We start from the raw sequence: 12,468 nt of genomic DNA, 5'->3' as shown, positions 1-12,468 counted from the left end.
TCGTACAACTTTTGCCTGTTTCGTTGAAGCGTGGGAAAAAGACGCACGTGTACCGCTTGCAATAACTATGCGAATGCTGAACATACAAAAGTTATTCAAGTTTATACTCATCATTGCGGTGAAGCTTTTAACTACATTGTATAATAGTAAAGTAATGCTTTTTTAATCGAGCAAATTACCATAAAGAACAAAACGCAATATTTCTTTTTATAAGCACGCGTAATTAACAGTCATTGAATCATTCTCAATTTATTTTTAGACTGGGAAAATCCAATTCAGCCAGTGAATATGACACTACACCCAGTGATTATGATTCTATAAAAGATTTTGTCGACTACTTTTTAGACCAATGAGACTGCAGCTATATTAAGATCATATAATAAAGTATAATAATGCACGATTAATGGTAAGTAATCCCTCTGGTATATCGGCTTATAGTACGGCTCCTTTCACTAAAATTAAAGTTTAAGATATTAAAATTTATTATTTGCTACATATATATTTTATAAAAGTAAAGTAAATAAAAATTAAATATATCATGACATATATATGGTTTTTGTGTCTGATAAAAATAACACCGACACAATTATTAATTATATTACAGACCTTTCGTTATAGATCAATTCACTACATTGTAACAGGAGGTGCTTTACAAAACAGCACTACTTATTATCATAGGCACGGCTTACCTCTGTTGATAAAATAAATAAGTATATGACAATAAACGTTATAAATATGTCCAAAAATCATAAATCTTTAGGGCTGCATATTTTAATTAGCATTATGCTATCCAGTAACCTGTCAGAAGTCAACGGAACGTGATATGTGACGCTTTTAAAATATGATTATTGATAAACTTTGCTTTGAAACCTTGGGTTTTGAAAAGCAAAAAGCTGTTGTGAAACACTTAATTTATTCAAGCATTATAAATATACAACTGCAATTTGTGTTTTTGTTTCTTTTTAATTAGTATTTTGTCAATATAATGATGAAAAGCACTAAGTGAAATGTTTATTGTACTTGTCACTTATGTGCGTAATAATGAACAAGATTCACTAGATTTGTTTCGTATACTTGAAACACAACCGTTCTCTATCATTTTTTTATTACAAACTAGTGTCAAAATTATTTTACATACACACATTGGAAAAAACACAAAGAGAATAGCACATATGAGTACTTAATATTCTGACAAGACAAGTACAAAGTAACAGGAAATGAAAAAAAAATATGTCCAACTAATATCATTTCAGGATTTTGATAGTCTTAAATTGGACTGAAACATGGAGAGTATGGTCAGTTTTGTATGTTAACACTGACATAAAATAACAGTAATAACTAGCATTATCGCATGGTTTCGAACTTAGTCTTTGTTCTTACTAACCCCTTATACTCAATACACTTCAATAAGCATTAAGCTGTAAAAAGGCAAAACAAACCACTAGAAAATGTTTGAAAAGGTTAAGATTGCAAAGATCGGATCATAACTTACTTGAATATATACAGAGTAAATGTAATTATAAAAATATGTGTAGACGGAAACGTCAGTTGTTTAATAGAAAATATCTGCATAAAGTAGAGAGTTCTGTAAATAATTCCAAAAAGTTTTGGTCTGAAGTTAAAAAGGTTTTAAACAAACCGAAACCATTATGTAATATTTCACTTGACGTTTGGTTTGAACATTTTAGTTCATTATTTTCAAATAATGAGAATGAATATGATATAAATGACATAAGGGATGATAATTGTAATGTAAGTGTAAACTTTGATGAAATTGAAGAACTTATTTTTAATTCTAATATCACAGACGAGGAAATTTTACAAGGTATAAAATCTTTGGACATTAATAAATCTCATAGTGGCAAGATTATACCCCAACAACTAGTTTACGGCGTTAATGTTTTATTACCTTTTATTCGTAACCTTTTTCAAAGATTATATTCACGTGGTGAATTCCCTGATTGTTGGGCAAAATCAGTTATTATACCATTGCACAAAAATGGAAGTTTGAATAACCACCCAAAAAATATAAGGGCATATAGCATTATTGGAGGTATTTAGTAAGGTTTATATATCCATACTTACTAAAAGATTATTATTTTATGTTGAGGCTTACAGTAAGCTCTCAGAAGCTCATGCTAAATGTAGAGCTGGATACACTACAATAGATAATGCTTTTATTTTATATTCTATTGTTAATAAATATTTAAATATGAAAGAAAAATCAATATATGTAGCTTTTGTAGATTTCCAAAAAGCTTTTGACTCAGTAGATAGAGGTTTATTGTTTGAGATTTTAAAAACAAATGGAATAAAAGGTCACTTATTTGAGGCAGTACATCAAATTTATTCGTCAGTTAAAGCATGTGTTAGATCAAATGAGGTGGTAACTGATCTATTTTCTTGTCCAGTTGGACTCCGTCAGGGATGTAGTTTAAGTCCGGTATTATTTGCAATGTTCATAAATGAATTACAGTCACTGTTACAAAATGAAAATATAAGAGGAATTCAGTTATTTCCTGATATTGTTGAAATTTTTATATTGCTATTTGCTGATGATATTGCTTTAATGTCAGATACAGTTGTTGGGCTACAAAAGCAATTAAATATATTAAACCAGTTTTGTACACAAAGTAAACTAACTGTTAATATTACAAAAACTAAAATATTAGTGTTTAAACGTGGTGGTCAAATAGCTAGAAGAGAAAAATGGACGTATAACGGTAGTCAATTAGAAATTGTTAATGGGTTTACATATGTTGGTATATATTTCTCAAACAGATTGTCTTTATATAAAATGGCCGAAGTCATGTCTAACAAGGCCAAAAAGGTACTTCTGTATATTTTAAATTCTTTTCAGCAAATGTCATGTTTGCCATATAAAACGTTTTTTGCAATTTTTGACTCTAAAGTCGCATCTGTAATGTTATATGGGTCGGAAATATGGGGCCTAAAAAGACCAAACTGTATAGAGACGCTGCAATTATATGCATGTAAAAGATTTCTAAATGTAAATAAATCAGCTTGCAATGATGCCGTACTTGGTGATACAGGGAGATTCCCTATGAGCGTGTATGCATCTAAACGGTGCATTAAATTTTGGATAAGATTATTAAATCTACCTAGACATAGATATACTAGACTCTGCTATGAAATGCTTGTATATTTTGATAATTTAGGATACCACAATTGGGCTAGTGATGTAAGACAAAATTTATATGAAAATGGTTTTAGCTATGTGTGGGAAGCTCAAAATGTTGTAAGCCCCAAAATGTTTTTAAGTCAATATGTTCAGAAATTGAAAGACCAGGCAATGCAGTGTTGGTCTGCTAGATGTGCTGAAACAAGTAGATTGTGTCATTATATAAAATTTAAGCAGTTTTTTGGGGCTAAAAAATATATATTCAAGTACTAGATTTTGATAAATATAGAAAATGTCTAGCAAATTTCCGTTGTTCATCACACAACCTTTTGATTGAAAAAGGAAGGCATTTTAACATAGACAAAGAATATCGTGTATGCATTTATTGTGAAACTGCTATTGAAAATGAAATTCATTTAATGAGTGTACCCTTTGTATGCTAATCTTCGTTCAAAATATTTGCCAGATTATTATTTTCGTTATCCAAATATACAAAAATTTTATGATTTAATGTCAAGTGAAAATGTAGATATAATACGAAATGTATCAATGTACATTTATTATTCTTTTAAAGAGAGAGAAGAATTTATCAGTATGTCTGAATAGTGTATATGTACACACATAATTAATAAGTTTTTTAAATATCATATTGTACAGTCTGACCATAACCACATGCAATGTATGTATTATATATGTGATGTTGTATAAATTGTGTTTGGGCCGGAGGCCATATATACAAATAAACGAATTGAATTGAAAAAAATTGATGAATAACATCGCAAAGGTTTGTGGAAATGCTTTTATTTCTTTGTTCAAAATCGGTTTGTGTTTGCAGATGTTAATTTGTTAGACAAACGAAATTAGGTCAAGGATTGTTTACATTATTGAATTTACAGGTAAACTCGGCCCTACACCAACTCGGGACAAGTGACGTAGTCAACTCGGCCCTCTATTAAAACCATATATTAGGATTAGGATATAGATTGTTTAGTTAATAACATATTGTTTGAAATTATATTTAAGATAAATAATTATCTGAAGAAGAGATATCAAGAGACAAGACAATATATGTTAAATATTGATCAATAAATAGAGTTTTTAGATTGAATTTTTGTGACAATGAATTTTATTGTATTTAATACTGTTTGTTCTTTAATATGACAAATGCTTTTTTAATGATATTTTTTACAAAAAATCTGGAGTAGCAAAATATGCGTTTAAATTGTAAATTCTTTCTTTCTCTACAAATTCACATACAAATTGGTACTTTTCATCAATAAAACTTTTCAATATCCTTGAGTAGATGTCTGTTACAGTAGTGTGAAAATGTTAAACCATGAAAGTTATGATGAAAACATATCAAAAGTAAGAAAAGTAATCATTACCAGTAATATATAATTATGGGCCTAGTTGACCCGTGCTGAGTTGGAATAGGGCCAAGCTGACTCGAGGGCCAAGTACGTTTTAGGGCCGAGCTGACCCTGATTCGAATTTACAGTGTTGACTGTTGTGTAGGATTTGCTTTTTCATATCTATTGTATATAGACTATCTATTAACATAGAAATAAGTTTATAATATATTTAACTGTTGTGTACAATTGATATTCGATCACTGTATCAAAATTTATCTCGGCCCTCCTGATTTTTATTTGGCGAGGTCCGAGGACCGACAGCCTTTCGCACAGACTGCAATTTGCAGTTGGTATAGTAATTTTTAGTGTTTGATGATCAGAAGATTTTTTCCTTCTGAAAATCATGGACTTCATCTTGAATAATTCAAATCTGTGTGAAAGCGCAAAGAGAAAGAGACTGAAAATTAATTTATTATTTCTATGGACAATATAGATGTTATAAATTTGTAATCAAACATATGGGTCAATTTTCAGCAGTAGTTGAATCATGACAAAGTATTTTTAATAATTTTATTTAACTTCTGGCTACTTGAAAATTTCATGCTGGATGTTTGCTTACCATTACTTTTTGCATAAGAGCTCTATGATTGACATTAAAGTCCACGGGCCAATTCATTTCTGATATATCTATAATCTTTCCGATATCTTGTTATAATATAAATGACTGAACATCATTTTAGAATTATTAGGAAGAAATACATAAATGTATGTTCATTCTTTGTAAAAATGTTAGAAGACTTGCAAGTTACCGACTTAATCATTGCATTTATTTATTATTGAAAAAATGCTGAACAGCTAGTCTCAACAGTGTTATAGGCTAGAATTTTCAGTTTGCATTAGGGCCAAAAATGAAAATATATTGTTAGTCATGACGGCTTTCCTATTGCTGTCAAAAAACTTTAACCTTGTTCATAACTTTTTCAGATCTTGGTGTATTGTCTTCATACATGGCCACAACAACCCTTCAAATAGACCAGACTAAACTTAATTAACTTGACCACCATATTAACATTCAAGGTAAATGTCTAAATTTTCTTGATTTTTGCTATTAGTAGCTATAACTTTGTTATTTTTGAATGCTTGAACAACAATCTTTCAGGATAGGACCTGACTCACTCATAAATGTCCTTGAAGCTTTTGTGATCAGAAGTTGTACAGAATAATACAAACCCAGAACAATTTCATTTACTTGGTTTTGCAACTTCTGAGACAATGGATTTTAAAGATAGTTGTTTTCTTGAAATTTCAGGACAGTATAGTAGATAGTAAAGACATTTAATACATACTGTATATATACTATAATTACTTTAGTGTCCAACTTTATTTGTCATCCAATGAAAACGCTGTTTCTCTTAAAAATTGTGTGCGTTAATTTTCATAGAAGTACAAAAGTCGATACTATATCGAATTACCTCCATAGTCGACTTCTGTTCTTTATGGTACTTCATAAAACTGCATAGTGACGTAATAAAGTGAATGATAATGAGGCCAAATAAAGTTTGACGCTAACTATGTTAGTATTCATCCGTGCTGTTCTACAGAAATTAGAAACATTCTCCTGTCGCTATTGCTCCCGTCGAAGTTTCTTATTTCTGTAGAACAGCACGGATGAACACTAACATATACATAGTATACTATAAAAATCTTTATGCTTGGACAATTTTGAACAAATTGTCTCTTAAACAGTGTAAGAAATTAGGATTTGAATCGACTTGGCTGGTCGGACTATTAGATTGAAATATTTACTTGCCCAAAAGACATTTCACTAGCACGATTCATTTGTTCAAAACAGTTGTTTATATTGCCTCTGAAAATACAGTAGCCTGGTCAGGCTTTTTACTGTGAAAAGTTGGTAGCCCGAGGAGAAATTTAGTAGTCGGGCTCTCAGACTACTGCTAATTTCGAACATTAGCTGCTTAATTAAATTATTGATTTGATATCAACTAACATAATAATTGGGATACTATATGTGTATCTAATAATAATTATATTTTATTTTTCAGAAGTTCGGCCTACATGTCAGATTTATGAATGTGAACAGCAGGATATCGATTTTAAGGATGCTTTAGGGTCAATGACAATGAAATCATGAGAGATAAAGGCTAAAATGTGAGACTGTCAATCTGACCAACCTTGAAGTGAATAAATGGAAAAATGTTTCTTTCAATAGCATGGGCATTTAAGGAAGAGGTACATGATTATTTAGAAGTATTTGTATATGATATTTCTTAATTATTATTTTCTAATAGCTTTTTTTTCTTGACTTGTTTAAAGGCTGACACAGGACAGTTTATTTTAAGTCAGTGAGCTTCTGTCACTGGATAGACTATTGTCACAAAAAGCCAAATTTATAAAAAAGAATTAGTGTATTTAAATATCTTATACAAGAAATTAGGAACAAAATTAATAGCAAGAACAATTGTGACATGTAACATGTATTTAGGAATTCAGCTTTCCTTTCCTTTTCACCTCAGGACAATTCACATTAAAATATTGAATATTCACAGTAAGCAGTGTTAGCACTCCAACATATCTGACATATATGATCATCTTATCATCACTTAGCCAGAATCACTCACATTTATGAATTTGAATAATTTTGAAAAAATTGCTGCTTAGCAAATAGATAAAATACCCGGGATGTCTGTGACTGATTGTTTTAGTTTATTGACTCCTTTCACTGCTGTAAGTTCAAGCTCAGCATTTTTTCATGTGAGAAAGCTCATTTATGGAAGATTGATGGTATCCATGTGCCTGAAATCATACACATAGGTGCACCAAGGTCTTCCTCAACCAGTAAAGCTGGAAGGAAATTGTGCTGAAAATTGCCCCCCCCCCCAAAAAAAAAATAATTTTTTTTTATAAAAATAGTGGAATTTTAATTTAATTTTGCAATTAACTTTTTCTAAACAAATATTTCAGGAAACAGAGGCGCTTATATGATAGAACAGATAAAGCAGGAGTGATAAGGAAAGATGTAGATGTGTCTTCATGTCGGAAACACTTAAGAAATAGAAAAATTGTGGTTTTATAAAACTTAAAAGAAATTGGAATACCAGGAGACTGCCTGCCCTTTGCAATGTTGGATAATGAGTTCTTAGATGTGATGTCGAAAGTCTCATGAATATAGTACCATGACTTAATCTAATTAGAAAAAGAAATGACATTGAGGAGAAAACTAGTCACCAGTCTTTCACCAATAACTAGAGATAACTTTCCAATATTTGAAATATCATAATGTGTATAGAACTTTAATGAGCCACCAGTTTTTCACCAGGAAAATAAGATCACTTAACTATTTTTAGCTCACCTGTCACAAAGTTACAGGGTGAGCTTTTTTGATCGCTTTTCGTCCGGCGTCCGGCCCTAAACTTTTACTTTAAATGAAATCTCCTCATAAACCACTAAGCCAATTTCATCCAAACTTTACAGGAATGTTCCTTTGGTGGTCACCTTTAAATACTGTTCATAGAATTTAATTTCATGCAGAAAGCTGGTTGCCATGGCAACCAAAAGAAAATGACATAAAGTATCTTCTTTTAAAGAACTCAAAGAGCTAGAGCTTAGACAAAGTATCTTCTTTTAAAGAACCCAAAGAGCTAGAGCTTAGACATTTGGCATGATACATCTTCTAGTGAGTGTCTACCAAGTTTGTGCAAATAAAAGTCCTGGGGTCAAAATTGGCCTGGCCCCAAGGGGTCATTGATTTTCCCTATATGCATATAGTAAAAACTTAAAAATCTTCTTTTAAAGAACCAAAATAGCTAGAGTTTAGATATTAAGCATGAAACATCTTCTGGTAAGTGTCTACAAAGTTTGTTCAAATAAAAGCCCCGAGGTCAAAATTGGCCCCCGCCCCGGGGGTCATTGATTTTTCTTATATGTGTATAGCAAAAACTTAAAAACCTTCTTTGAAAAAAACCCAAATAGCTTGAGTTTAGATATTATACATGAAACATCTTCTGGTAAGTGTGTACAAAGTTTGTTCAAATAAAAGCCCTGGGGTCAAAACTGGCCCCGCCCCAGGGGTTTCATTGTTTTTAACTATATGTGTATAGTAAAAACTTAAAAAATCTTCTTTTAAAAAACCCAATGAGCTAGAGCCTAGATGTTTAGCATGAAACATCTTCTTATGGTGTCTACCAAGTTTGGTCAAATTTAAGCCCTTGGATAAAAATTGGCCATGCCGGGGGTGGGTGGTGGTGCAGAGGTCTATGTTTTACATAAAATTTGTGTAGTAAAAACTTAACATCATGAAACATCTTCTAATGGGTGTCATACAAGTTTGTTCAAATAAAAGCCCTGGGTTTTAAACTGGCCCCGCTCCAGGGGCCAATATACACATGGCCCTTTTGTTGAAATATGTATGAACAAATCTTTATCAACTTCAAGGTTTTATTGAAGAAATTTGAATTACTTGGCACAAATGATTGTTATAATAAGACGATGAGTCATGTGCAACAACCAGACCCCTACCTCCAGGGTCAAGGTCGCACTTGCTCATTCAAGGTCAACATTGTCTATTTGAGAGTATATCTCGTGTCTGGTCTATAACTTTCCTATCTCTAAAGGGATTTTGTAAATACTTGCCACAATTGCTCACAATAATGAGAAGATGTGTCATGCGCAACAACAGGTCACCTGCCTCCAAGGTCAAGGTCACACTTGGAGGCGAAATATTAACATAACCTGTTACAGGGTATATTTCGTGTCTGGTCCATAACTTTGTCATTTATTGAAGGAATTTGAAATAACTTGGCACAAATGTTTGTTATAATAAGATGATGATGCGCAATAACCAGACCCCTACCTCCAGGGTCAAGGTCACACTTGCTCATTCAAGGTCAACATTGTCTATTTGAGGGTATATCTCGTGTCCAGTCTATACCTTTCTTATCTTGAAGGGATTTTGTAAATACTTGCCACAGTTGTTCACAACAATGAGATGATGTGTCATGCGCACCAATCGGTCACCAACCTACAAGGTCAAGGTCACACTTGGAGGTCTAAGAATAACATAGCCTGTTATAGGGTATTTTTTTGTCCGGTCCATAACTTTTTCCTATATCAAAGGATTTTGAAAACACTTGGCACAAATATTCACTATAATAAGACAATGTGTCATGCGCAACACCTGCATCCCTACCTCCAAGGTCAGGGTCACATTTCGAGGTAAAAAATTAACATAGTCTTTTAAAGGGTATATATTGTGTCCAATGTAGAACTTCTTCATAGTTCAAGGAATTTTGAAATAACATGGCACAAATAGTCACAATAATAAAGACTATATGTCAAGTACAACACCTGCACCCCTGCCTCCAAGGTCAAGGTCACACTTAGAGGTATAAAGGTAACAAAGTCTGTTATATGGTATATTTTATGCACCGTCCATAACTTCTTCATAGATGAAGGGATTTTGAAAATACTTGGCACAAATAGTTACAATGATAAGATGATATGTCATGCACAACACCTGCACCCCTACCTCCAAGGTCAAGGTCACACTTAGAGGTCAAAGCAGGGATTTTTTCCAGGATTTTGGGAACATAACCCATACCCATGGAACTGGGAATTTCAGCAATATTTTGTTAAAAATTGGGAAAAAATACATGACTGAAATTTTGCAGTGATTAAATGTATGCAAGCAATCACTGCCTAGGATGGCTTCTTCAAACATTTTAACACTATAACAGTGAAGAAGCCCTTATTTTCAAAGATTTTAGAATTCTTTATTCAATATCTATATTTTTGTAACTTTCAATTGGGAATATTTTCCTGTGGATTGGGAAAATAATATACTATTTTCAATTGGGAATATGTCCCAATAAAGGCTATAAAATGAGCCAAAAAATCCCTGCAAAGCTTAACATGATAGATTTTAAAATTCAGTTTTTCATTTTATTTCTTTAATAAATATATTGTTGCATTTGCAGATCTAGCATTGATCATAATTTTGGACTGAAAATCCTTAGATCCCTGGCTCAATCTTTTGAAATAGCACGATTTTTTGTTTCATATAAAACATCCCTGAGGCAGGGGACGTTAGTAACTCTGTGGATCAAAAGTCAAATAATAAATTAAAACATGAGAGTATATTTCTATATACATGGCTGGATTTTCATAACATTTATCACAAATCATGAAATGTTCACTTATGTATACATCTTTCTCCCCAATCTGAAGCTTTAAGGTTCAGTTCTGAATAAAGGCAACAGGCTCGATATGCTGCCAGTGGGCTTGTCTAATTATGTACATATTTTGATTACCCACTCATGATAAGCATTGTTCTTAACGCAGGCATTCAAGTCCTGTGGGCACATTTCTACTTTTGACTATATTCTGTTGTATAATATCAGTCTTGTATGTAAAAAATCCTTAAAACAGCACCTCCTATACCACTGGCCGTTTGCGTTAAAGCTTCTTTCATTCAGATTGTTATAACTTGTGTCACCTCAATATGTACCAATAATTTAAAGGGACTCACTCCATTGAGGTTTAAAAGCCTAAAACATAACATTAGAATTTCTACAGAAATGAGCCGGGGCACTTGATACAGAAATATATGCACAGATAGTGAAGAAATATACTTTGAAATAAATTGAAAATCGATTTTTTATGCTTTTCTCAGCCTGATCTGCGTGAAATGTGTTTAAACGCTTTTATTTTGGGTCATTTTTTTTACAATTTGAATAATTATTCTTGAAAAACGAAGTGCGCAAATGATCTGAAATTTTTCTCAAAGATAAGTGGTCAAAATATACATCAAGTGGTACATTAATCTAGAAAATAAATTTCAGTCTCATCATGTCAAAAAACCTCAGTGGAGTTCCTTTTACACAGTTTATCTGACAAACTAAATTTCATTATCTCCATATATTTAAGCATTTATTTTTTATATCACATATATTTTTTACTTTTATGCAAGTTTTGACAATAAAAGTTTACTTTAAATCATTGTTCTTTGTTTTGCTATGACTTTAAACAGCATGTACATCAATTTCATACTAAAACACAATTAGTCATGTTTGAACTTACAAATGTAAGCACATGATGAGCTTTTCTTGTCCTTGAGTTTAAAATAAAAGTCTCTTCATTAACTATGATTAAATAATGCTTATGGCATGGTCTTGAATTCCAATGAAGTAGTTATATAAGTCATGGCCGATTTAGGTCAAACTGAGTGGTTCTTTGTGTTCATAATGCAGTAGTATTATCTATTAATTCACTTATTAGAAACAGAATTGCCTATGATTTCAACTGATTATGAGTGTCACACTTATGGGTTTGGGGCCCTGGGCCAAGAACTAGTTATCAGCCCACTGAACATGAGTAGTGCAAAAAACAGAAACAATGACGTCACATTTTGTGTCATCAAATCAGCAAGCTGTAGATTGAAGCTTGCACATATTCCTTTGTTTTTAATTCACACACATTGGAAATTTCTATGAAAATTTCCTTCCAACAGTACTTTCAGTGCTTTGATTAATAAAATCTTTGTATGTGCTTGAAGCAGTCTGAGTGCTCGCTAATCTTAAATTATATCCATTAAGGAAAGCCTTTTATTATATCACCAACACTTGACTATTTTTTTTTTGTCTTAGAATATGAGTGCTGCGAAGACTCAGATTCTTCGATTTACTTTTTTTAAATACACTTTTTATCACCAATTACAAAATTTATTACGAAATTGGAAGAAATACTTTACCAAATAATTTTGCTTAAGAATTTACGAATCTCGCGGTTCAGTACAGCTTTGTTCCCTAAAACATATATTTGTTTGAACGATGAGTGCATTTCTTGCAGACACTTTTAAATCGTGAAAGAGAAGACTAGTAAAAATTGGCGTTTTTTACCTTTTTTTGATTTTAATGACATATAGTCGGAGGAGGAACTGATTATACGAAGGATGAAGTT

At 32.0% G+C, this 12,468-nt stretch overlaps 1 long non-coding RNA gene across 1 annotated transcript; it reads left to right on the top strand.

Moving 5' to 3' along the window:
- The first annotated feature begins 4,002 nt into the window (after window positions 1-4,002).
- Window positions 4,003-11,459, top strand: LOC132754766 (uncharacterized). Its single transcript, XR_009629123.1, has 3 exons — window positions 4,003-5,571; window positions 6,558-6,744; window positions 7,477-11,459. It is a non-coding gene; the product is annotated as an uncharacterized LOC132754766 (long non-coding RNA).
- Window positions 11,460-12,468: the final 1,009 nt, after the last annotated feature.

This window comes from Ruditapes philippinarum, unplaced genomic scaffold (genome assembly GCF_026571515.1).
Source record: "Ruditapes philippinarum isolate M1 unplaced genomic scaffold, ASM2657151v2 ctg10448_1_1_1_1, whole genome shotgun sequence".
NCBI classification, from domain to species: domain Eukaryota; kingdom Metazoa; phylum Mollusca; class Bivalvia; order Venerida; family Veneridae; genus Ruditapes; species Ruditapes philippinarum.
Note: the sequence above shows the minus strand (reverse complement) of the source record. Positions and strands in the feature narration are given on the sequence as shown.